General features: G+C 45.6%; 7 non-coding genes across 7 annotated transcripts; all 7 read left to right on the forward strand.

The window, feature by feature from the left end:
• Positions 1 to 393: 393 nt before the first annotated feature.
• Positions 394 to 476, forward strand: TRNAL-CAG (transfer RNA leucine (anticodon CAG)). The gene has a single exon. It is a non-coding gene; the product is annotated as a tRNA-Leu (tRNA).
• Positions 477 to 2819: 2343 nt separating this feature from the next.
• TRNAL-CAG (transfer RNA leucine (anticodon CAG)) lies at positions 2820 to 2902 on the forward strand. The gene has a single exon. It is a non-coding gene; the product is annotated as a tRNA-Leu (tRNA).
• Positions 2903 to 6106: 3204 nt separating this feature from the next.
• On the forward strand, positions 6107 to 6189 carry TRNAL-CAG (transfer RNA leucine (anticodon CAG)). Its single transcript has one exon. It is a non-coding gene; the product is annotated as a tRNA-Leu (tRNA).
• A 2342-nt stretch (positions 6190 to 8531) lies between these two features.
• Positions 8532 to 8614, forward strand: TRNAL-CAG (transfer RNA leucine (anticodon CAG)). Its single transcript has one exon. It is a non-coding gene; the product is annotated as a tRNA-Leu (tRNA).
• A 10859-nt stretch (positions 8615 to 19473) lies between these two features.
• On the forward strand, positions 19474 to 19556 carry TRNAL-CAG (transfer RNA leucine (anticodon CAG)). Its single transcript has one exon. It is a non-coding gene; the product is annotated as a tRNA-Leu (tRNA).
• Positions 19557 to 20687: 1131 nt separating this feature from the next.
• Positions 20688 to 20770, forward strand: TRNAL-GAG (transfer RNA leucine (anticodon GAG)). The gene has a single exon. It is a non-coding gene; the product is annotated as a tRNA-Leu (tRNA).
• A 2343-nt stretch (positions 20771 to 23113) lies between these two features.
• TRNAL-CAG (transfer RNA leucine (anticodon CAG)) lies at positions 23114 to 23196 on the forward strand. The gene has a single exon. It is a non-coding gene; the product is annotated as a tRNA-Leu (tRNA).
• Positions 23197 to 23850: the final 654 nt, after the last annotated feature.

Below are 23850 nucleotides of genomic sequence, written 5' to 3' on the forward strand. Positions count from 1 at the left end.
AGTCCTTGTCTCAGAGGCACTGAGTTGATTGGTATGGAGCCAGGCACCTCCTGATCTGAATCTTGAACTGGCTCCAAATTCTGCATGTCCACACCCCTTGTAGTAGATGATTGAGAATTAGTAGCAGTCACCACCGGCCATGTGCACTGGCTCAAACTTCTGCATGTCCACACCCCATGTAGTCGATGATTGAGAATTAGTAGCAGTCACCACCGGATTCACTGTCAGGATGATCCATCCTCTCTCCTTCATCAGCTTCAGATCCCACTGTTTCCCTGAGCAGGAAGGTCTGGAATTGAAAATACAGAGGACATTAAACAACATTCACTCAGTACATGGCACTCATTTTGGTTTATACGCTCGAAATTGAGCCATGAGCGAACTGTCAAGAGTGTCAGGATGGCCGAGTGGTCTAAGGTGCTGCGTTCAGGTCGCAGTCTCCCTTGGAGGTGTGGGTTCAAATCCCACTTCTGACAAGTGTATTTTGCGAGGTCGATACATTTTTGGAGGTTTTTTTCCCAAGCACTGTATCAAAAACAATGTCAACAGTTTCTGTAAATTATCGATAAGATCTTTTTTCCGTTGCTTGCACTAATTGCCTGAAGTTGGCTAAATCGCAGTAAATCGGTAAAGCAGGAAATCACAGCATCTTCAACAAATCGTGATAGAGGGGCCGAGATAAAGGTTTCGAGCGTACATATCAAAAGCACAGCTGTCAATAGTTCAGCAGGTTCACAGTGCAGAAGGTTCAGTGGCACCAGGGTCCCCTGCGTCCCAATCACAGCTAGTTTTTAACTTCTGTATTCAGGGCATGGGAGTTGTGTGTTGCATCGTGCACACACAGTGCCTGTTTCGCAGATAAGTTTTAATAAATACACAGAGAATAATATAGAGTCATTGGCCACGAGGAACACCTTCCCTGACCTTTTATTCTCTCTGGTTCCACGTCACCGCGCCTACCATCCAACTCCAAAACTCGGGGGAGACTAACACTCCCTACCTCCCTTGGTGTGCATCATAGGCGTGCCCATGACGAACACAACATTTCTCCTTAACCAATACAAAACAAACATAGCTGCTCAAAAAAAAGATACTATACTAAACCAGTATACTAGAATAGTACACAACAAGAAATGCCACATTCAGTCAATCCACCCCGAATCCTTGCAGCCGCGTTGAGCATGGCGGTCGAGGACTCAAACTGTACCGTTCAAGTCCTTGTCTCAGAGGCACTGAGTTGATTAGTATGGAGCCAGGCACCTCCTGATCTGAATCTTGAACTGGCTCCAAATTCTGCATGTCCACACCCCCTGTAGTAGATGATTGAGAATTAGTAGCAGTCACCAACGGCCATGTGCACTGGCTCAAAATTCAGCATGTCCACACCCCATGTAGTAGATGATTGAGAATTAGTAGCAGTCACCACTGGATCCACTGTCAGGATGATCCATCCTCTCTCCTTCATCAGCTTCAGATCCAACTGTTTCCCTGAGCAGTAAGGTCTGGAATTGAAAATACAGAGGACATTAAACAACATTCACTCAGTACATGGCACTCATTTTGGTTTAAAAGCTGGAAATTGAGCCATCAGTGCAGTGTCAAGAGTGTCAGAATGGCGAGTGGTCTAAGGTGCTACGTTCAGGTCGCAGTCTCCTTTGGAGCTGTGGGTTCGAATCCCACTTCTGACAAGTTTCTTTTGCGAGGTGGATACATTTTTGGACTTTTTTTTTCCAAGCACCCGTATCAAAAATAATGTCAACAGTTTCTGTAAATTATCGATAAGATCTATTGTCCGTTGCTTGCACTAATTTCCTGAAGTTGGGTAAATCGCAGTAAATCGGTAAAGTGGGAAATCACAGCATCTTCAACAAATCGTGATAGAGGGGTAGAGATAAAGGTTTCGACCCTACATATCAAGAGCGCAGCTGTCTATAGTTCAGCAGGTTCACAGTGCGGAAGGTTCAGTGGCACCAGGGTCCCCTGCATCCCAATCACAGCTGGTTTTTAACTTCTGTATTCAGGGCATGGGAGGGGTGTGTTGCATCGTGCACACACGGTGCCTGTTTCGCAGATACGTTTTAATAAATACACAGAGAATAATATAGAGTCATTGGCCACGAGGAACACCTTCCCTGACCTTTTATTCTCTCCGGTTCCACGTCACCGCACCTACCATCCAACTCCAAAACTCGGGAGAGACTAACACTCCCTACCTCCCTTGGTGTGCATCATAGGCGTGCCCATGACGAAAACAACATTTCTCCTTAACCAATACAAAACAAACATAGCTGCTCAAAAAAAAGATACTATACTAATCCAGTATACAAGAATAGTACACAACAAGAAATGCCACATTCAGTCAATCCACCCCGAATCCTTGCAGCCGCTTTGAGCATGGCGGTCGAGGACTCAAACTGTACCGTTCAAGTCCTTGTCTCAGAGGCACTGAGTTGATTGGTATGGAGCCAGGCACCTCCTGATCTGAATCTTGAACTGGCTCCAAATTCTGCATGTCCACACCCCTTGTAGTAGATGATTGAGAATTAGTAGCAGTCACCACCGGCCATGTGCACTGGCTCAAACTTCTGCATGTCCACACCCCATGTAGTCGATGATTGAGAATTAGTAGCAGTCACCACCGGATTCACTGTCAGGATGATCCATCCTCTCTCCTTCATCAGCTTCAGATCCCACTGTTTCCCTGAGCAGGAAGGTCTGGAATTGAAAATACAGAGGACATTAAACAACATTCACTCAGTACATGGCACTCATTTTGGTTTATACGCTCGAAATTGAGCCATGAGCAAAGTGTCAAGAGTGTCAGGATGGCCGAGTGGTCTAAGGTGCTGCGTTCAGGTCGCAGTCTCCCTTGGAGGTGTGGGTTCAAATCCCACTTCTGACAAGTGTATTTTGCGAGGTGGATACATTTTTGGAGTTTTTTTTCCCAAGCACCGTATCAAAAACAATGTCAACAATTTCTGTAAATTGTCGATAAGATCTATTTTCCATTGCTTGCACTAATTGCCTGAAGTTGGCTAAATCGCAGTAAATCGGTAAAGCAGGAAATCACAGCATCTTCAACAAATCGTGATAGAGGGGCCGAGATAAAGGTTTCGACCCTACATATCAAAAGCACATCTGTCAATAGTTCAGCAGGTTCACAGTGCAGAAGGTTCAGTGGCACCAGGGTCCCCTGCTTCCCAATCACAGCTGGTTTTTAACTTCTGTATTCAGGGCATGGGAGGGGTGTGTTGCATCGTGCACACACAGTGCCTGTTTCGCAGATAAGTTTTAATAAATACACAGAGAATAATATAGAGTCATTGGCCACGAGGAACACCTTCCCTGACCTTTTATTCTCTCCGGTTCCACGTCACCGCGCCTACCATCCAACTCCAAAACTCGGGGGAGACTAACACTCCCTACCTCCCTTGGTGTGCATCATAGGCGTGCCCATGACGAACACAACATTTCTCCTTAACCAATACAAAACAAACGTAGCTGCTCAAAAAAAAGATACTATACTAAACCATTATACTAGAATAGTACACAACAAGAAATGCCACATTCAGTCAATCCACCCCGAATCCTTGCAGCCGCGTTGAGCATGGCGGTCGAGGACTCAAACTGTACCGTTCAAGTCCTTGTCTCAGAGGCACTGAGTTGATTGGTATGGAGCCAGGCACCTCCTGATCTGAATCTTGAACTGGCTCCAAATTCACAGTCTCCTTTGGAGGCGTGGGTTCAAATCCCACTTCTGACAAGTGTATTTTGCGAGGTGGATACATTTTTGGAGTTTTTTTTCCCAAGCACCGTATCAAAAACAATGTCAACAGTTTCTGTAAATTATCGATAAGATCTATTTTCCGTTGCTTGCACTAATTGCCTGAAGTTGGCTAAATCGCAGTAAATCGGTAAAGCAGGAAATCACAGCATCTTCAACAAATCGTGATAGAGGGGCCGAGATAAAGGTTTCGACCCTACATATCAAAAGCACAGCTGTCAACAGTTCAGCAGGTTCACAGTGCAGAAGGTTCAGTGGCACCAGGGTCCCCTGCGTCCCAATCACAGCTGGTTTTTAACTTCTGTATTCAGGGCATGGAAGGGGTGTGTTGCATCGTGCACACACAGTGCCTGTTTCGCAGATAAGTTTTAATAAATACACCGAGAATAATATAGAGTCATTGGCCATGAGGAACACCTTCCCTGACCTTTTATTCTCTCCGGTTCCACGTCACCGCGCCTACCATCCAACTCCAAAACTCGGGAGAGACTAACACTCCCTACCTCCCTTGGTTTGCATCATAGGCGTGCCCATGACGAAAACAACGTTTCTCCTTAACCAATACAAAACAAACATAGCTGCTCAAAAAAAAGATACTATACTAATCCAGTATACAAGAATAGTACACAACAAGAAATGCCACATTCAGTCAATCCACCCCGAATCCTTGCACCGGCGTTGAGCATGGCGGTCGAGGACTCAAACTGTACCGTTCAAGTCCTTGTCTCAGAGGCACTGAGTTGATTGGTATGGAGCCAGTCACCTCCTGATCTGAATCTTGAACTGGCTCCAAATTCTGCATGTCCACACCCCTTGTAGTAGATGATTGAGAATTAGTAGCAGTCACCACCGGCCATGTGCACTGTCTCAAACTTCTGCATGTCCACACCCCATGTAGTCGATGATTGAGAATTAGTAGCAGTCACCACCGGATTCACTGTCAGGATGATCCATCCTCTCTCCTTCATCAGCTTCAGATCCCACTGTTTCCCTGAGCAGGAAGGTCTGGAATTGAAAATACAGAGGACATTAAACAACATTCACTCAGTACATGGCACTCATTTTGGTTTATACGCTCGAAATTGAGCCATGAGAGAGGTGTGAAGAGTGTCAGGATGCCCGAGTGGTCTAAGGCGCTGCGTTCAGGTCGCAGTTTCCCTTGGAGGCGTGGGTTCAAATCCCACTTCTGACAAGTGTATTTTGCGAGGTGGATACATTTTTGAAGTTTTTTTTCCCAAGCACCGTATCAAAAACAATGTCAACAGTTTCAGTAAATTATCGATAAGATCTATTTTCCGTTGCTTGGACTAATTGCCTGAAGTTGGCTAAATCGCAGTAAATCGGTAAAGCAGGAAATCACAGCATCTTCAACAAATCGTGATAGAGGGGCCGAGATAAAGGTTTCGACCCTACATATCAAAAGCACAGCTGTCAATAGTTCAGCAGGTTCACAGTGCAGAAGGTTCAGTGGCACCAGGGTCCCCTGCGTCCCAATCACAGCTGGTTTTTAACTTCTGTATTGAGGGCATGGAAGGGGTGTGTTGCATCGTGCACACACAGTGCCTGTTTCGCAGATAAGTTTTAATAAATACACAGAGAATAATATAGAGTCATTGGCCACGAGGAACACCTTCCCTGACCTTTTATTCTCTCCGGTTCCACGTCACCGCGCCTACCATCCAACTCCAAAACTCGGGGGAGACTAACACTCCCTACCTCCCTTGGTGTGCATCATAGGCGTGCCCATGACGAACACAACATTTCTCCTTAACCAATACAAAACAAACATAGCTGCTCAAAAAAAAGATACTATACTAAACCATTATACTAGAATAGTACACAACAAGAAATGCCACATTCAGTCAATCCACCCCGAATCCTTGCAGCTGCGTTGAGCATGGCAGTCGAGGACTCAAACTGTACCGTTCAAGTCCTTGTCTCAGAGGCACTGAGTTGATTGGTATGGAGCCAGGCACCTCCTGATCTGAATCTTGAACTGGCTCCAAATTCTGCATGTCCACACCCCCTGTAGTAGATGATTGAGAATTAGTAGCAGTCACCACCGGCCATGTGCACTGGCTCAAAATTCAGCATGTCCACACCCCATTTAGTAGATGATTGAGAATTAGTAGCAGTCACCACCGGTTCCACTGTCAGGATGATCCATCCTCTCTCCTTCATCAGCTTCAGATCCCACTGTTTCCCTGAGCAGTAAGGTCTGGAATTGAAAATACAGAGGACATTAAACAACATTCACTCAGTACATGGCACTCATTTTGGTTTATAAGCTGGAAATTGAGCCATCAGTGCAGTGTCAAGAGTGTCAGGATGGCCGAGTGGTCTAAGGCGCTGCGTTCAGGTTGCAGTCTCCTTTGGAGGCGTGGGTTCGAATCCCACTTCTGACAAGTGTCTTTTGCGAGGTGGATACATTTTTGGACTTTTTTTCCCAAGCACCGTATCAAAAACAATGTCAACAGTTTCTGTAAATTATCGATAAGATCTATTTTCCGTTGCTTGCACTAATTGCCTGAAGTTGGCTAAATCGCAGTAAATCGGTAAAGCAGGAAATCACAGCATCTTCAACAAATCGTGATAGAGGGGCAGAGATAAAGGTTTCGACCCTACATATCAAGAGCGCAGCTGTCAATAGTTCAGCAGGTTCACAGTGCAGAAGGTTCAGTGGCACCAGGGTCCCCTGCGTCCCAATCACAGCTGGTTTTTAACTTCTGTATTCATGGCATGGGAGGGGTGTGTTGCATCGTCCACACACGTTGCCTGTTTCGCAGATAAGTTTTAATAAATACACATAGAATAATATAGAGTCATTGGCCACGAGGAACACCTTCCCTGACCTTTTATTCTCTCCAGTTCCACGTCACCTCGCCTACCATCCAACTCCAAAACTCGGGGCAGACTAACATTCCTTACCTCCCTTGGTGTGCATCATAGGCGTGCCCATGACGAACACAACATTTCTCCTTAACCAATACAAAACAAACATAGCTGCTCAAAAAAAAGATACTATACTAATCCAGTATACAAGAATAGTACACAACAAGAAATGCCACATTCAGTCAATCCACCCCGAATCCTTGCAGCCGCGTTGAGCATGGCGGTCGAGGACTCAAACTGTACCGTTCAAGTCCTTGTCTCAGAGGCACTGAGTTGATTGGTATGGAGCCAGGCACCTCCTGATCTGAATCTTGAACTGGCTCCAAATTCTGCATGTCCACACCCCTTGTAGTAGATGATTGAGAATTAGTAGCAGTCACCACCGGCCATGTGCACTGTCTCAAACTTCTGCATGTCCACACCCCATGTAGTCGATGATTGAGAATTAGTAGCAGTCACCACCGGATTCACTGTCAGGATGATCCATCCTCTCTCCTTCATCAGCTTCAGATCCCACTGTTTCCCTGAGCAGGAAGGTCTGGAATTGAAAATACAGAGGACATTAAACAACATTCACTCAGTACATGGCACTCATTTTGGTTTATACGCTCGAAATTGAGCCATGAGAGAGGTGTGAAGAGTGTCAGGATGCCCGAGTGGTCTAAGGCACTGCGTTCAGGTCGCAGTTTCCCTTGGAGGCGTGGGTTCAAATCCCACTTCTGACAAGTGTATTCTGCGAGGTGGATACATTTTTGAAGTTTTTTTTCCCAAGCACCGTATCAAAAACAATGTCAACAGTTTCAGTAAATTATCGATAAGATCTATTTTCCGTTGCTTGGACTAATTGCCTGAAGTTGGCTAAATCGCAGTAAATCGGTAAAGCAGGAAATCACAGCATCTTCAACAAATCGTGATAGAGGGGCCGAGATAAAGGTTTCGACCCTACATATCAAAAGCACAGCTGTCAATAGTTCAGCAGGTTCACAGTGCAGAAGGTTCAGTGGCACCAGGGTCCCCTGCGTCCCAATCACAGCTGGTTTTTAACTTCTGTATTCAGGGCATGGAAGGGGTGTGTTGCATCGTGCACACACAGTGCCTGTTTCGCAGATAAGTTTTAATAAATACACAGAGAATAATATAGAGTCATTGGCCACGAGGAACACCTTCCCTGACCTTTTATTCTCTCCGGTTCCACGTCACCGCGCCTACCATTCAACTCCAAAACCCAGGGGAGACTAACACTCCCTACCTCCCTTGGTGTGCATCATAGGCGTGCCCATGACGAACACAACATTTCTCCTTAACCAATACAAAACAAACGTAGCTGCTCAAAAAAAAGATACTATACTAAACCATTATACTAGAATAGTACACAACAAGAAATGCCACATTCAGTCAATCCACCCCGAATCCTTGCAGCCGCGTTGAACATGGCGGTCGAGGACTCAAACTGTACCGTTCAAGTCCTTGTCTCAGAGGCACTGAGTTGATTGGTATGGAGCCAGGCACCTCCTGATCTGAATCTTGAACTGGCTCCAAATTCTGCATGTCCACACCCCCTGTAGTAGATGATTGAGAACTAGTAGCAGTCACCACCGGCCATGTGCACTGGCTCAAAATTCAGCATGTCCACACCCCATGTAGTAGATGATTGAGAATTAGTAGCAGTTACCACCGGATCCAATGTCAGGATGATCCATCCTCTCTCCTTCATCAGCTTCAGATCCCACTGTTTCCCTGAGCAGTAAGGTCTGGAATTGAAAATACAGAGGACATTAAACAACATTCACTCAGTACATGGCACTCATTTTGGTTTATAAGCTGGAAATTGAGCCATCAGTGCAGTGTCAAAAGTGTCAGGATGGCCGAGTGGTCTAAGGCGCTGCGTTCAGGTCACAGTCTCCTTTGGAGGCGTGGGTTCAAATCCCACTTCTGACAAGTGTATTTTGAGAGGTGGATAAATTTTTGGAGTTTTTTTCCCCAAGCACCGTATCAAAAACAATGTCAACAGTTTCTGTAAATTATCGATAAGATCTATTTTCCGTTGCTTGCACTAATTGCCTGAAGTTGGCTAAATCGCAGTAAATCGGTAAAGCAGGAAATCACAGCATCTTCAACAAATCGTGATAGAGGGGCCGAGATAAAGGTTTCGACCCTACATATCAAAAGCACAGCTGTCAACAGTTCAGCAGGTTCACAGTGCAGAAGGTTCAGTGGCACCAGGGTCCCCTGCGTCCCAATCACAGCTGGTTTTTAACTTCTGTATTCAGGGCATGGAAGGTGTGTGTTGCATCGTGCACACACAGTGCCTGTTTCGCAGATCAGTTTTAATAAATACACAGAGAATAATATAGAGTCATTGGCCACGAGGAACACCTTCCCTGACCTTTTATTCTCTCCGGTTCCACGTCACCGCGCCTACCATCCAACTCCAAAACTCTGGGGAGACTAACACTCCCTACCTCCCTTGGTGTGCATCATAGCCGTGCCCATGACGAACACAACATTTCTCCTTAACCAACACAAAACAAACATAGCTGCTCAAAAAAAAGATACTATACTAAACCATTATACTAGAATAGTACACAACAAGAAATGCCACATTCAGTCAATCCACCCCGAATCCTTGCAGCCGCGTTGAACATGGCGGTCGAGGACTCAAACTGTACCGTTCAAGTCCTTGTCTCAGAGGCACTGAGTTGATTGGTATGGAGCCAGGCACCTCCTGATCTGAATCTTGAACTGGCTCCAAATTCTGCATGTCCACACCCCCTGTAGTAGATGATTGAGAATTAGTAGCAGTCACCACCGGCCATGTGCACTGGCTCAAAATTCAGCATGTCCACACCCCATGTAGTAGATGATTGAGAATTAGTAGCAGTCACCACCGGATCCACTGTCAGGATGATCCATCCTCTCTCCTTCATCAGCTTCAGATCCCACTGTTTCCCTGAGCAGTAAGGTCTGGAATTGAAAATACAGAGGACATTAAACAACATTCACTCAGTACATGGCACTCATTTTGGTTTATACGCTCGAAATTGAGCCATGAGCGAGGTGTGAAGAGTGTCAGGATGGCCTAGTGGTCTAAAGTTCTGTGTTCAGATCACAGTCTCTCTTGGAGGGATGGGTTCCAATCACACTTCTGACAAGTGTATTTTGCGAGGTGGTACATTTTTGGACTTTTTTTTCCCAAGCACCGTATCAAAAACAATGTCAACAGTTTCTGTAAATTATCGATAAAATCTATTTTCCGTTGCTTGCACTAATTGCCTGAAGTTGGCTAAATCGCAGTAAATCGGTAAAGCAGGAAATCACAGCATCTTCAACAAATCGTGATAGAGGGGCCGAGATAAAGGTTTCGACCCTCCATATCAAAAGCGCAGCTGTCAATAGGTCAGCAGGTTCACAGTGCAGAAGGTTCAGTGGCACCAGGGTCTCCTGCGTCCCAATCACAGCTGGTTTTTAACTTCTGTATTCAGGGGATGGGAGGGGTGGGGGTGTTGCGTCGTGCACATACAGTGCCTGTTTTGCAGATAAGTTTTAATAAATACACAAAGAATAATATGGAGTCTTTGGCCACGAGGAACACCTTCCCCTACCTTTTATTCTCTCCGATTCCACATCACCGCACCTACCATCCAACTCCAAAACTCGGGGGAGACTAACACTCCCTACCTCCCTTGGTGTGCATCATGGGCGTGTCCATGACGAACACACATTTCTCCTTAACCAATACAAAACAAACATAGCTGCTCAAAAAAAAGATACTATACTAATCCAGTATACAAGAATAGTACACAACAATAAATACCACATTCAGTCAATCCACCCTGAATCCTTGCAGCCGCGTTGAGCATGGCGGTCAAGGACTCAAACTGTACCGTTCAAGTCCTTGTCTCAGAGGCACTGAGTTGATTGGTATGGAGCCAGGCACCTCCTGATCTGAATCTTGAACTGGCTCCAAATTCTGCATGTCCACACCCCCTGTAGTAGATGAGTGAGAATTAGTAGCAGTCACCACCGGCCATATGCACTGGCTCAAAATTCTGCATGTCCACACCCCATGTAGTAGATGATTGAGAATTAGTAGCAGTCAGCACAGGGTCCACTGTCAGGATGATCCATCCTCTCTCCTTCATCAGCTTCAGATCCCACTGTTTCACTGAGCAGGAAGGTCTTGAATTGAAAATACAGAGGACATTAAATAACATTCACTCAGTACATGGCACTCATTTTGGTTTATAAGCTGGAAATTGAGCCATCAGTCTGGTGTCAAGAGTGTCAGGATGGCCAGGTGGTCGAAGGTGCTGCATTCAGGCCACAGTCTCCCTTGGAGATGTGGGTTCAAACCCCACTTCTGACAAGTGTCTTTTGCGAGGTGGATACATTTTTTGACTTTTTTTTTCCAAGCACCCTTATCAAAAACAATGTCAACAGTTTCTGTAAATTATCGATAAGATCTATTGTCCGTTGCTTGCACTAATTGCCTGAAGTTGGCTAAATCACATTAAATCGGTAAAGCAGGAAATCACAGCATCTTCAACAAATCGTGATAGAGGGGCCGAGATAAAGGTTTCGACCCTACATATCAAAAGCACAGCTGTCAATAGTTCAGCAGGATCACAGTGCAGAAGGTTCAGTGGCACCAGGGTCCCCTGCGTCCCAATCACAGCTGGTTTTTAACTTCTGTATTCAGGGGAAGGGAGGGGTGGGGGTGTTGCGTCGTGCACACACAGTGCCTGTTTTGCAGATAAGTTTTAATAAATACACAAAGAATAATATGGAGTCTTTGGCCACGAGGAACACCTTCCCCTACCTTTTATTCTCTCCGATTCCACATCACCGCACCTACCATCCAACTCCAAAACTCGGGGGAGACTAACACTCCCTACCTCCCTTGGTGTACATCATGGGCGTGCCCATGACGAACACAACATTTCTCCTTAACCAATACAAAACAAACATAGCTGCTCAAAAAAAAGATACTATACTAATCCAGTATACAAGAATAGTACACAACAATAAATACCACATTCAGTCAATCCACTCTGAATCCTTGCAGCCGCGTTGAGCATGGCGGTCGAGGACTCAAACTGTACCGTTCAAGTCCTTGTCTCAGAGGCACTGAGTTGATTGGTATGGAGCCAGGCACCTCCTGATCTGAATCTTGAACTGGCTCCAAATTCTACATGTCCACACCCCCTGTAGTAGATGAGTGAGAATTAGTAGCAGTCACCACCGGCCATATGCACTGGCTCAAAATTCTGCATGTCCACACCCCATGTAGTAGATGATTGAGAATTAGTAGCAGTCACCACAGGGTCCACTGTCAGGATGATCCATCCTCTCTCCTTCATCAGCTTCAGATCCCACTGTTTCCCTGAGCAGGAAGGTCTTGAATTGAAAATACAGAGGACATTAAATAACATTCACTCAGTACATGGCACTCATTTTGGTTTATAAGCTGGAAATTGAGCCATGAGTCGGGTGTCAAGAGTGTCAGGATGGCCAGGTGGTCTAAGGTGCTGCGTTCAGGCCACAGTCTCCCTTGGAGATGTGGGTTCAAACCCCACTTCTGACAAGTGTCTTTTGCGAGGTGGATACATTTTTTGACTTTTTTTTTCCAAGCACCCTTATCAAAAACAATGTCAACAGTTTCTGTAAATTATCGATAAGATCTATTGTCCGTTGCTTGCACTAATTGCCTGAAGTTGGCTAAATCGCATTAAATCGGTAAAGCAGGAAATCACAGCATCTTCAACAAATCGTGATAGAGGGGCCGAGATAAAGGTTTCGACCCTACATATCAAAAGCACAGCTGTCAATAGTTTAGCAGGATCACAGTGCAGAAGGTTCAGTGGCACCAGGGTCCCCTGCGTCCCAATCACAGCTGGTTTTTAACTTCTGTATTCAGGGGAAGGGAGGGGTGGGGGTGTTGCGTCGTGCACACACAGTGCCTGTTTTGCAGATAAGTTTTAATAAATACACAAAGAATAATATGGAGTCTTTGGCCACGAGGAACACCTTCCCCTACCTTTTATTCTCTCCGATTCCACATCACCGCACCTACCATCCAACTCCAAAACTCGGGGGAGACTAACACTCCCTACCTCCCTTGGTGTGCATCATGGGCGTGCCCATGACGAACACAACATTTCTCCTTAACCAATACAAAACAAACATAGCTGCTCAAAAAAAAGATACTATACTAATCCAGTATACAAGAATAGTACACAACAATAAATACCACATTCAGTCAATCCACTCCGAATCCTTGCAGCCGCGTTGAGCATGGCGGTCGAGGACTCAAACTGTACCGTTCAAGTCCTTGTCTCAGAGGCACTGAGTTGATTGGTATGGAGCCAGGCACCTCCTGATCTGAATCTTGAACTGGCTCCAAATTCTGCATGTCCACACCCCCTGTAGTAGATGATTGAGAATTAGTAGCAGTCACCACCGGCCATGTGCACTGGCTCAAAATTCAGCATGTCCACACCCCATGTAGTAGATGATTGAGAATTAGTAGCAGTCACCACCGGATCCACTGTCAGGATGATCCATCCTCTCTCCTTCATCAGCTTCAGATCCCACTGTTTCCCTGAGCAGGAAGGTCTGGAATTGAAAATACAGAGGACATTAAACAACATTCACTCAGTACATGGCACTCATTTTGGTTTATAAGCTGGAAATTGAGCCATCAGGGAAGTGTCAAGAGTGTCAGGATGGCTGAGTGGTCTAAGACGCTGCGTTCAGATTGCAGTCTCCTTTGGAGGCGTGGGTTCGAATCCCACTACTGACAAGTGTCTTTTGCGAGGTGGATACATTTTTGGACTTTTTTTTTCCAAGCACCCGTATCAAAAACAATGTCAACAGTTTTTGTAAATTATCGATAAGATCTATTGTCCGTTGCTTGACCTATTGCCTGAAGTTGGCTAAATCGCAGTAAATCGGTAAAGCGGGAAATCACAGCATCTTCAACAAATCGTGATAGAGGGGCAGAGATAAAGGTTTCGACCCTACATATCAAGAGCGCAGCTGTCAATAGTTCAGCAGGTTCACAGTGCAGAAGGTTCAGTGGCACCAGGGTCCCCTGCGTCCCAATCACAGCTGGTTTTTAACTTCTGTATTCAGGGCATGGGAGGGGTGTGTTGCATCGTGCACACACGGTGCCTGTTTCGCAGATAAGTTTTAATAAATACATAGAGAATAATATAGAGTCATTGGCCACGAGGAACACCTTCCCTGACCTTTTATTCTCTCCGGTTCCACGTCACCGCGCCTACCATCCAACTCCAAAACTCGGGGGAGACTAACACTCCCTACCTCCCTTGGTGTGCATCAGAGGCGTGCCCATGACAAACACAATATTTCTCCTTAACCAATACAAAACAAACATAGCTGCTAAAAAAAAAGATACTATACTAATCCAGTATACAAGAATAGTACACAACAAGAAATGCCACATTCAGTCAATCCACCCCGAATCCTTGCAGCCGCGTTGAGCATGGCGGTCGAGGACTCAAACTGTACCGTTCAAGTCCTTGTCTCAGAGGCACTGAGTTGATTGGTATGCAGCCAGGCACCTCCTGATCTGAATCTTGAACTGGCTCCAAATTCTGCATGTCCACACCCCTTGTAGTAGATGATTGAGAATTAGTAGCAGTCACCACCGGCCATGTGCACTGGCTCAAACTTCTGCATGTCCACACCCCATGTAGTCGATGATTGAGAATTAGTAGCAGTCACCACCTGATTCACTGTCAGGATGATCCATCCTCTCTCCTTCATCAGCTTCAGATCCCACTGTTTCCCTGAGCAGGAAGGTCTGGAATTGAAAATACAGAGGACATTAAACAACATTCACTCAGTACATGGCACTCATTTTGGTTTATACGCTCGAAATTGAGCCATGAGCGAGGTGTGACGAGTATCAGGATGGCCGAGTGGTTTAAGGTGCTGCGTTCAGTTTGCAGTCTCCCTTGGAAGCGTGGGTTCAAATCCCCCTTCTGACAAGTGTATTTTGCGAGGTGGATACATTTTTGGACTTTTTTTTCCCAAGCACCGTATCAAAAACAATGTCATCAGTTTCTGTAAATTATCGATAAGATCTATTTTCCGTTGCTTGCACTAATTGCCTGAAGTTGGCTAAATCACATTAAATCGGTAAAGCAGGAAATCACAGCATCTTCAACAAATCGTGATAGAGGGGCCGAGATAAAGGTTTCGACCCTACATATCAAAAGCACAGCTGTCAATAGTTCAGCAGGATCACAGTGCAGAAGGTTCAGTGGCACCAGGGTCCCCTGCGTCCCAATCACAGCTGGTTTTTAACTTCTGTATTCAGGGGAAGGGAGGGGTGGGGGTGTTGCGTCGTGCACACACAGTGCCTGTTTTGCAGATAAGTTTTAATAAATACACAAAGAATAATATGGAGTCTTTGGCCACGAGGAACACCTTCCCCTACCTTTTATTCTCTCCGATTCCACATCACCGCACCTACCATCCAACTCCAAAACTCGGGGGAGACTAACACTCCCTACCTCCCTTGGTGTACATCATGGGCGTGCCCATGACGAACACAACATTTCTCCTTAACCAATACAAAACAAACATAGCTGCTCAAAAAAAAGATACTATACTAATCCAGTATACAAGAATAGTACACAACAATAAATACCACATTCAGTCAATCCACTCTGAATCCTTGCAGCCGCGTTGAGCATGGCGGTCGAGGACTCAAACTGTACCGTTCAAGTCCTTGTCTCAGAGGCACTGAGTTGATTGGTATGGAGCCAGGCACCTCCTGATCTGAATCTTGAACTGGCTCCAAATTCTACATGTCCACACCCCCTGTAGTAGATGAGTGAGAATTAGTAGCAGTCACCACCGGCCATATGCACTGGCTCAAAATTCTGCATGTCCACACCCCATGTAGTAGATGATTGAGAATTAGTAGCAGTCACCACAGGGTCCACTGTCAGGATGATCCATCCTCTCTCCTTCATCAGCTTCAGATCCCACTGTTTCCCTGAGCAGGAAGGTCTTGAATTGAAAATACAGAGGACATTAAATAACATTCACTCAGTACATGGCACTCATTTTGGTTTATAAGCTGGAAATTGAGCCATGAGTCGGGTGTCAAGAGTGTCAGGATGGCCAGGTGGTCTAAGGTGCTGCGTTCAGGCCACAGTCTCCCTTGGAGATGTGGGTTCAAACCCCACTTCTGACAAGTGTCTTTTGCGAGGTGGATACATTTTTTGACTTTTTTTTTCCAAGCACCCTTATCAAAAACAATGTCAACAGTTTCTGTAAATTATCGATAAGATCTATTGTCCGTTGCTTGCACTAATTGCCTGAAGTTGGCTAAATCGCATTAAATCGGTAAAGCAGGAAATCACAGCATCTTCAACAAATCGTGATAGAGGGGCCGAGATAAAGGTTTCGACCCTACATATCAAAAGCACAGCTGTCAATAGTTTAGCAGGATCACAGTGCAGAAGGTTCAGTGGCACCAGGGTCCCCTGCGTCCCAATCACAGCTGGTTTTTAACTTCTGTATTCAGGGGAAGGGAGGGGTGGGGGTGTTGCGTCGTGCACACACAGTGCCTGTTTTGCAGATAAGTTTTAATAAATACACAAAGAATAATATGGAGTCTTTGGCCACGAGGAACACCTTCCCCTACCTTTTATTCTCTCCGATTCCACATCACCGCACCTACCATCCAACTCCAAAACTCGGGGGAGACTAACACTCCCTACCTCCCTTGGTGTGCATCATGGGCGTGCCCATGACGAACACAACATTTCTCCTTAACCAATACAAAACAAACATAGCTGCTCAAAAAAAAGATACTATACTAATCCAGTATACAAGAATAGTACACAACAATAAATACCACATTCAGTCAATCCACTCCGAATCCTTGCAGCCGCGTTGAGCATGGCGGTCGAGGACTCAAACTGTACCGTTCAAGTCCTTGTCTCAGAGGCACTGAGTTGATTGGTATGGAGCCAGGCACCTCCTGATCTGAATCTTGAACTGGCTCCAAATTCTGCATGTCCACACCCCCTGTAGTAGATGATTGAGAATTAGTAGCAGTCACCACCGGCCATGTGCACTGGCTCAAAATTCAGCATGTCCACACCCCATGTAGTAGATGATTGAGAATTAGTAGCAGTCACCACCGGATCCACTGTCAGGATGATCCATCCTCTCTCCTTCATCAGCTTCAGATCCCACTGTTTCCCTGAGCAGGAAGGTCTGGAATTGAAAATACAGAGGACATTAAACAACATTCACTCAGTACATGGCACTCATTTTGGTTTATAAGCTGGAAATTGAGCCATCAGGGAAGTGTCAAGAGTGTCAGGATGGCTGAGTGGTCTAAGACGCTGCGTTCAGATTGCAGTCTCCTTTGGAGGCGTGGGTTCGAATCCCACTACTGACAAGTGTCTTTTGCGAGGTGGATACATTTTTGGACTTTTTTTTTCCAAGCACCCGTATCAAAAACAATGTCAACAGTTTTTGTAAATTATCGATAAGATCTATTGTCCGTTGCTTGACCTATTGCCTGAAGTTGGCTAAATCGCAGTAAATCGGTAAAGCGGGAAATCACAGCATCTTCAACAAATCGTGATAGAGGGGCAGAGATAAAGGTTTCGACCCTACATATCAAGAGCGCAGCTGTCAATAGTTCAGCAGGTTCACAGTGCAGAAGGTTCAGTGGCACCAGGGTCCCCTGCGTCCCAATCACAGCTGGTTTTTAACTTCTGTATTCAGGGCATGGGAGGGGTGTGTTGCATCGTGCACACACGGTGCCTGTTTCGCAGATAAGTTTTAATAAATACATAGAGAATAATATAGAGTCATTGGCCACGAGGAACACCTTCCCTGACCTTTTATTCTCTCCGGTTCCACGTCACCGCGCCTACCATCCAACTCCAAAACTCGGGGGAGACTAACACTCCCTACCTCCCTTGGTGTGCATCAGAGGCGTGCCCATGACAAACACAATATTTCTCCTTAACCAATACAAAACAAACATAGCTGCTAAAAAAAAAGATACTATACTAATCCAGTATACAAGAATAGTACACAACAAGAAATGCCACATTCAGTCAATCCACCCCGAATCCTTGCAGCCGCGTTGAGCATGGCGGTCGAGGACTCAAACTGTACCGTTCAAGTCCTTGTCTCAGAGGCACTGAGTTGATTGGTATGCAGCCAGGCACCTCCTGATCTGAATCTTGAACTGGCTCCAAATTCTGCATGTCCACACCCCTTGTAGTAGATGATTGAGAATTAGTAGCAGTCACCACCGGCCATGTGCACTGGCTCAAACTTCTGCATGTCCACACCCCATGTAGTCGATGATTGAGAATTAGTAGCAGTCACCACCTGATTCACTGTCAGGATGATCCATCCTCTCTCCTTCATCAGCTTCAGATCCCACTGTTTCCCTGAGCAGGAAGGTCTGGAATTGAAAATACAGAGGACATTAAACAACATTCACTCAGTACATGGCACTCATTTTGGTTTATACGCTCGAAATTGAGCCATGAGCGAGGTGTGACGAGTATCAGGATGGCCGAGTGGTTTAAGGTGCTGCGTTCAGTTTGCAGTCTCCCTTGGAAGCGTGGGTTCAAATCCCCCTTCTGACAAGTGTATTTTGCGAGGTGGATACATTTTTGGACTTTTTTTTCCCAAGCACCGTATCAAAAACAATGTCATCAGTTTCTGTAAATTATCAATAAGATCTATTTTCCGTTGCTTGCACTAATTGCCTGAAGTTGGCTAAATCGCAGTAAATCGGTAAAGCAGGAAATCACAGCATCTTCAACAAATCGTGATAGAGGGGCCGAGATAAAGGTTTCGACCCTACATATCAAAAGCGCAGCTGTCAATAGTTCAGCAGGTTCACAGTGCAGAAGGTTCAGTGGCACCAGGGTCCCCTGCGTCCCAATCACAGCTGTTTTTTAACTTCTGTATTCAGGGGATGGGAGGGGTGGGGGTGTTGCGTCGTGCACACACAGTGCCTGTTTTGCAGATAAGTTTTAATAAATACACAAAGAATAACATGGAGTCTTTGGCCACGAGGAACACCTTCCCCTACCTTTTATTCTCTCCGATTCCACATCACCGCACCTACCATCCAACTCCAAAACTCGGGGGAGACTCACACTCCCTACCTCCCTTGGTGTGCATCATGGACTTGCCCATGACGAACACAACATTTCTCCATAACCAATACAAAACAACCATAGCTGCTCAAAAAAAAGATACTATACTAATCCAGTATACAAGAATAGTACACAACAATAAATACCACATTCAGTCAATCCACCCCGAATCCTTGCAGCCGCGTTGAGCATGGCGGTCGAGGACTCAAACTGTACCGTTCAAGTCCTTGTCTCAGAGGCACTGAGTTGATTGGTATGGAGCCAGGCACCTCCTGATCTGAATCTTGAACTGGCTCCAAATTCTGCATGTCCACACCCCCTGTAGTAGATGATTGAGAATTAGTAGCAGTCACCACCGGCCATGTGCACTGGCTCAAAATTCAGCATGTCCACACCCCATGTAGTAGATGATTGAGAATTAGTAGCAGTCACCACCGGATCCACTGTCAGGATGATCGATCCTCTCTCCTTCATCAGCTTCAGATCCCACTGTTTCCCTGAGCAGGAAGGTCTGGAATTGAAAATCCAGAGGACATTAAACAACATTCACTCAGTACATGGCACTCATTTTGGTTTATAAGCTGGAAATTGAGCCATCAGTGAAGTGTTAAGAGTGTCAGGATGGCTGAGTGGTCTAAGGCGCTGCGTTCAGGTCGCAGTCTCCTTTGGAGGCGTGGGTTCGAATCCCACTGCTGACAAGTGTCTTTTGCGAGGTGGATACATTTTTGGACTTTTTTTTTCCAAGCACCCGTATCAAAAACAATGTCAACAGTTTTTGTAAATTATCGATAAGATCTATTGTCCGTTGCTTGCACTAATTGCCTGAAGTTGGCTAAATCGCAGTAAATCGGTAAAGCGGGAAATCACAGCATCTTCAACAAATCGTGATAGAGGGGCAGAGATAAAGGTTTCAACCCTACATATCAAGAGCGCAGCTGTCCATAGTTCAGCAGGTTCACAGTGCAGAAGGTTCAGTGGCACCAGGGTCCCCTGCGTCCCAATCACAGCTGGTTTTTAACTTCTGTATTCAGGGCATGGGAGGGGTGTGTTGCATCGTGCACACACAGTGCCTGTTTCGCAAATAAGTTTTAATAAATACACAGAGAATAATATAGAGTCATTGGCCACGAGGGACACCTTCCCTGACCTTTTATTCTCTCCGGTTCCACGTCACCGCGCCTACCATCCAACTCCAAAACTCGGGGGAGACTAACACTCCCTACCTCCCTTGGTGTGCATCATAGGCGTGCCATTGACGAACACAACATTTCTCCTTAACCAATACAAAACAAACATAGCTGCTTAAAAAAAAGATACTATACTAATCCAGTATACAAGAATAATACACAACAAGAAATGCCACATTCAGTCAATCCACCCCGAATCCTTGCAGCCGCGTTGAGCATGGCGGTCGAGGACTCAAACTGTACCGTTCAAGTCCTTGTCTCAGAGGCACTGAGTTGATTGGTATGGAGCCAGGCACCTCCTGATCTGAATCTTGAACTGACTCCAAATTCTGCATGTCCACACCCCTTGTAGTAGATGATTGAGAATTAGTAGCAGTCACCACCGGCCATGTGCACTGGCTCAAACTTCTGCATGTCCACACCCTATGTAGTCGATGATTGAGAATTAGTAGCAGTCACCACCGGATTCACTGTCAGGATGATCCATCCTCTCTCCTTCATCAGCTTCTGATCCCACTATTTCCCTGAGCAGGAAGGTCTGGAATTGAAAATACAGAGGACATTAAACAACATTCACTCAGTACATGGCACTCATTTTGGTTTATACGCTCGAAATTGAGCCATGAGCAAGGTGTGACAAGTGTCAGGATGGCCGAGTGGTTTAAGGCGCTGCGTTGAGGTTGCAGTATCCCTTGGAGGCGTGGGTTCAAATCCTACTTCTGACAAGTGTATTTTGCGAGGTGGATACATTTTTGGACTTTTTTTTCCCAAGCACCGCATCAAAAACAATGTCAACAGTTTCTGTAAATTATCGATAAGATCTATTTTCCGTTGCTTGCACTAATTGCCTGAAGTTGGCTAAATCGCAGTAAATCGGTAAAGCAGGAAATCACAGCATCTTCAACAAATCGTGATAGAGGGGCCAAGATAAAGGTTTCGACCCTCCATATCAAAAGCGCAGCTGTCAATAGTTCAGCAGGTTCACAGTGCAGAAGGTTCAGTGGCACCAGGGTCCCCTGCGTCCCAATCACAGCTGGTTTTTAACTTCTGTATTCAGGGCATGGGAGGGGTGTGTTGCATCGTGCACACACGGTGACTGTTTCGCAGATAAGTTTTAATAAATACATAGAGAATAATATAGAGTCATTGGCCACGAGGAACACCTTCCCTGACCTTTTATTCTCTCCGGTTCCACGTCACCGCACCTACCATCCAACTCCCAAACGCGGGGGAGACTAACACTCCCTACCTCCCTTGGTGTGCATCATAGGCGTGCCATTGACGAACACAACATTTCTCCTTAACCAATACAAAACAAACATAGCTGCTTAAAAAAAAGATACTATACTAATCCAGTATACAAGAATAATACACAACAAGAAATGCCACATTCAGTCAATCCACCCCGAATCCTTGCAGCCGCGTTGAGCATGGCGGTCGAGGACTCAAACTGTACCGTTCAAGTCCTTGTTTCAGAGGCACTGAGTTGATTGGTATGGAGCCAGGCACCTCCTGATCTGAATCTTGAACTGGCTCCAAATTCTGCATGTCCACACCCCTTGTAGTAGATGATTGAGAATTAGTAGCAGTCACCACCGGCCATGTGCACTGGCTCAAACTTCTGCATGTCCACACCCCATGTAGTCGATGATTGAGAATTAGCAGCAGTCACCACCGGATTCACTGTCAGGATGATCCATCCTCTCTCCTTCATCAGCTTCAGATCCCACTGTTTCCCTGAGCAGGAAGGTCTGGAATTGAAAATACAGAGGACATTAAACAACATTCACTCAGTACATGGCACTCATTTTGGTTTATACGCTCGAAATTGAGCCATGAGAGAGGTGTGAAGAGTGTCAGGATGCCCGAGTGGTCTAAGGCACTGCGTTCAGGTCGCAATTTCCCTTGGAGGCGTGGGTTCAAATCCCACTTCTGACAAGTGTATTTTGCGAGGTGGATACATTTTTGAAGTTTTTTTTCCCAAGCACCGTATCAAAAACAATGTCAACAGTTTCAGTAAATTATCGATAAGATCTATTTTCCGTTGCTTGGACTAATTGCCTGAAGTTGGCTAAATCGCAGTAAATCGGTAAAGCAGGAAATCACAGCATCTTCAACAAATCGTGATAGAGGGGCCGAGATAAAGGTTTCGACCCTACATATCAAAAGCACAGCTGTCAATAGTTCAGCAGGTTCACAGTGCAGAAGGTTCAGTGGCACCAGGGTCCCCTGCGTCCCAATCACAGCTGGTTTTTAACTTCTGTATTCAGGGCATGGAAGGGGTGTGTTGCATCGTGCACACACAGTGCCTGTTTCGCAGATAAGTTTTAATAAATACACAGAGAATAATATAGAGTCATTGGCCACGAGGAACACCTTCCCTGACCTTTTATTCTCTCCGGTTCCACGTCACCGCGCCTACCATCCAACTCCAAAACCCAGGGGAGACTAACACTCCCTACCTCCCTTGGTGTGCATCATAGGCGTGCCCATGACGAACACAACATTTCTCCTTAACCAATACAAAACAAACGTAGCTGCTCAAAAAAAAGATACTATACTAAACCATTATACTAGAATAGTACACAACAAGAAATGCCACATTCAGTCAATCCACCCCGAATCCTTGCAGCCGCGTTGAACATGGCGGTCGAGGACTCAAACTGTACCGTTCAAGTCCTTGTCTCAGAGGCACTGAGTTGATTGGTATGGAGCCAGGCACCTCCTGATCTGAATCTTGAACTGGCTCCAAATTCTGCATGTCCACACCCCCTGTAGTAGATGATTGAGAACTAGTAGCAGTCACCACCGGCCATGTGCACTGGCTCAAAATTCAGCATGTCCACACCCCATGTAGTAGATGATTGAGAATTAGTAGCAGTTACCACCGGATCCAATGTCAGGATGATCCATCCTCTCTCCTTCATCAGCTTCAGATCCCACTGTTTCCCTGAGCAGTAAGGTCTGGAATTGAAAATACAGAGGACATTAAACAACATTCACTCAGTACATGGCACTCATTTTGGTTTATAAGCTGGAAATTGAGCCATCAGTGCAGTGTCAAAAGTGTCAGGATGGCCGAGTGGTCTAAGGCGCTGCGTTCAGGTCACAGTCTCCTTTGGAGGCGTGGGTTCAAATCCCACTTCTGACAAGGGTATTTAGAGAGGTGGATACATTTTTGGAGTTTTTTTTCCCAAGCACCGTATCAAAAACAATGTCAACAGTTTCTGTAAATTATTGATAAGATCTATTGTCCGTTGCTTGCACTAATTGCCTGAAGTTGGCTAAATCGCATTAAATCGTTAAACAGGAAATCACAGCATCTTCAACAAATCGTGATAGAGGGGCCGAGATAAAGGTTTCGACCCTACATATCAAAAGCACAGCTGTCAATAGTTCAGCAGGTTCACAGTGCAGAAGGTTCAGTGGCACCAGGGTCCCCTGCGTCCCAATCACAGCTGGTTTTTAACTTCTGTATTCAGGGGAAGAGAGGGGTGGGGGTGTTGTGTCGTGCACACACAGTGTCTGTTTTGCAGATAAGTTTTAATAAATACACAAAGAATAATATGGAGTCTTCGGCCACGAGGAACACCTTCCCCTACCTTTTATTCTCTCCGATTCCACATCACCGCACCTACCATCCAACTCCAAAACTCGGGGGAGACTAACACTCCCTACCTCCCTTGGTGTGCATCATGGGCGTGCCCATGACGAACACAACATTTCTCCTTAACCAATACAAAACAAACATAGCTGCTCAAAAAAAAGATACTATACTAATCAAGTATACAAGAATAGTACACAA

The sequence above is a fragment of the Pleurodeles waltl genome, unplaced genomic scaffold, assembly GCF_031143425.1.
Source record: "Pleurodeles waltl isolate 20211129_DDA unplaced genomic scaffold, aPleWal1.hap1.20221129 scaffold_39, whole genome shotgun sequence".
In the NCBI taxonomy this organism is placed as follows: domain Eukaryota; kingdom Metazoa; phylum Chordata; class Amphibia; order Caudata; family Salamandridae; genus Pleurodeles; species Pleurodeles waltl.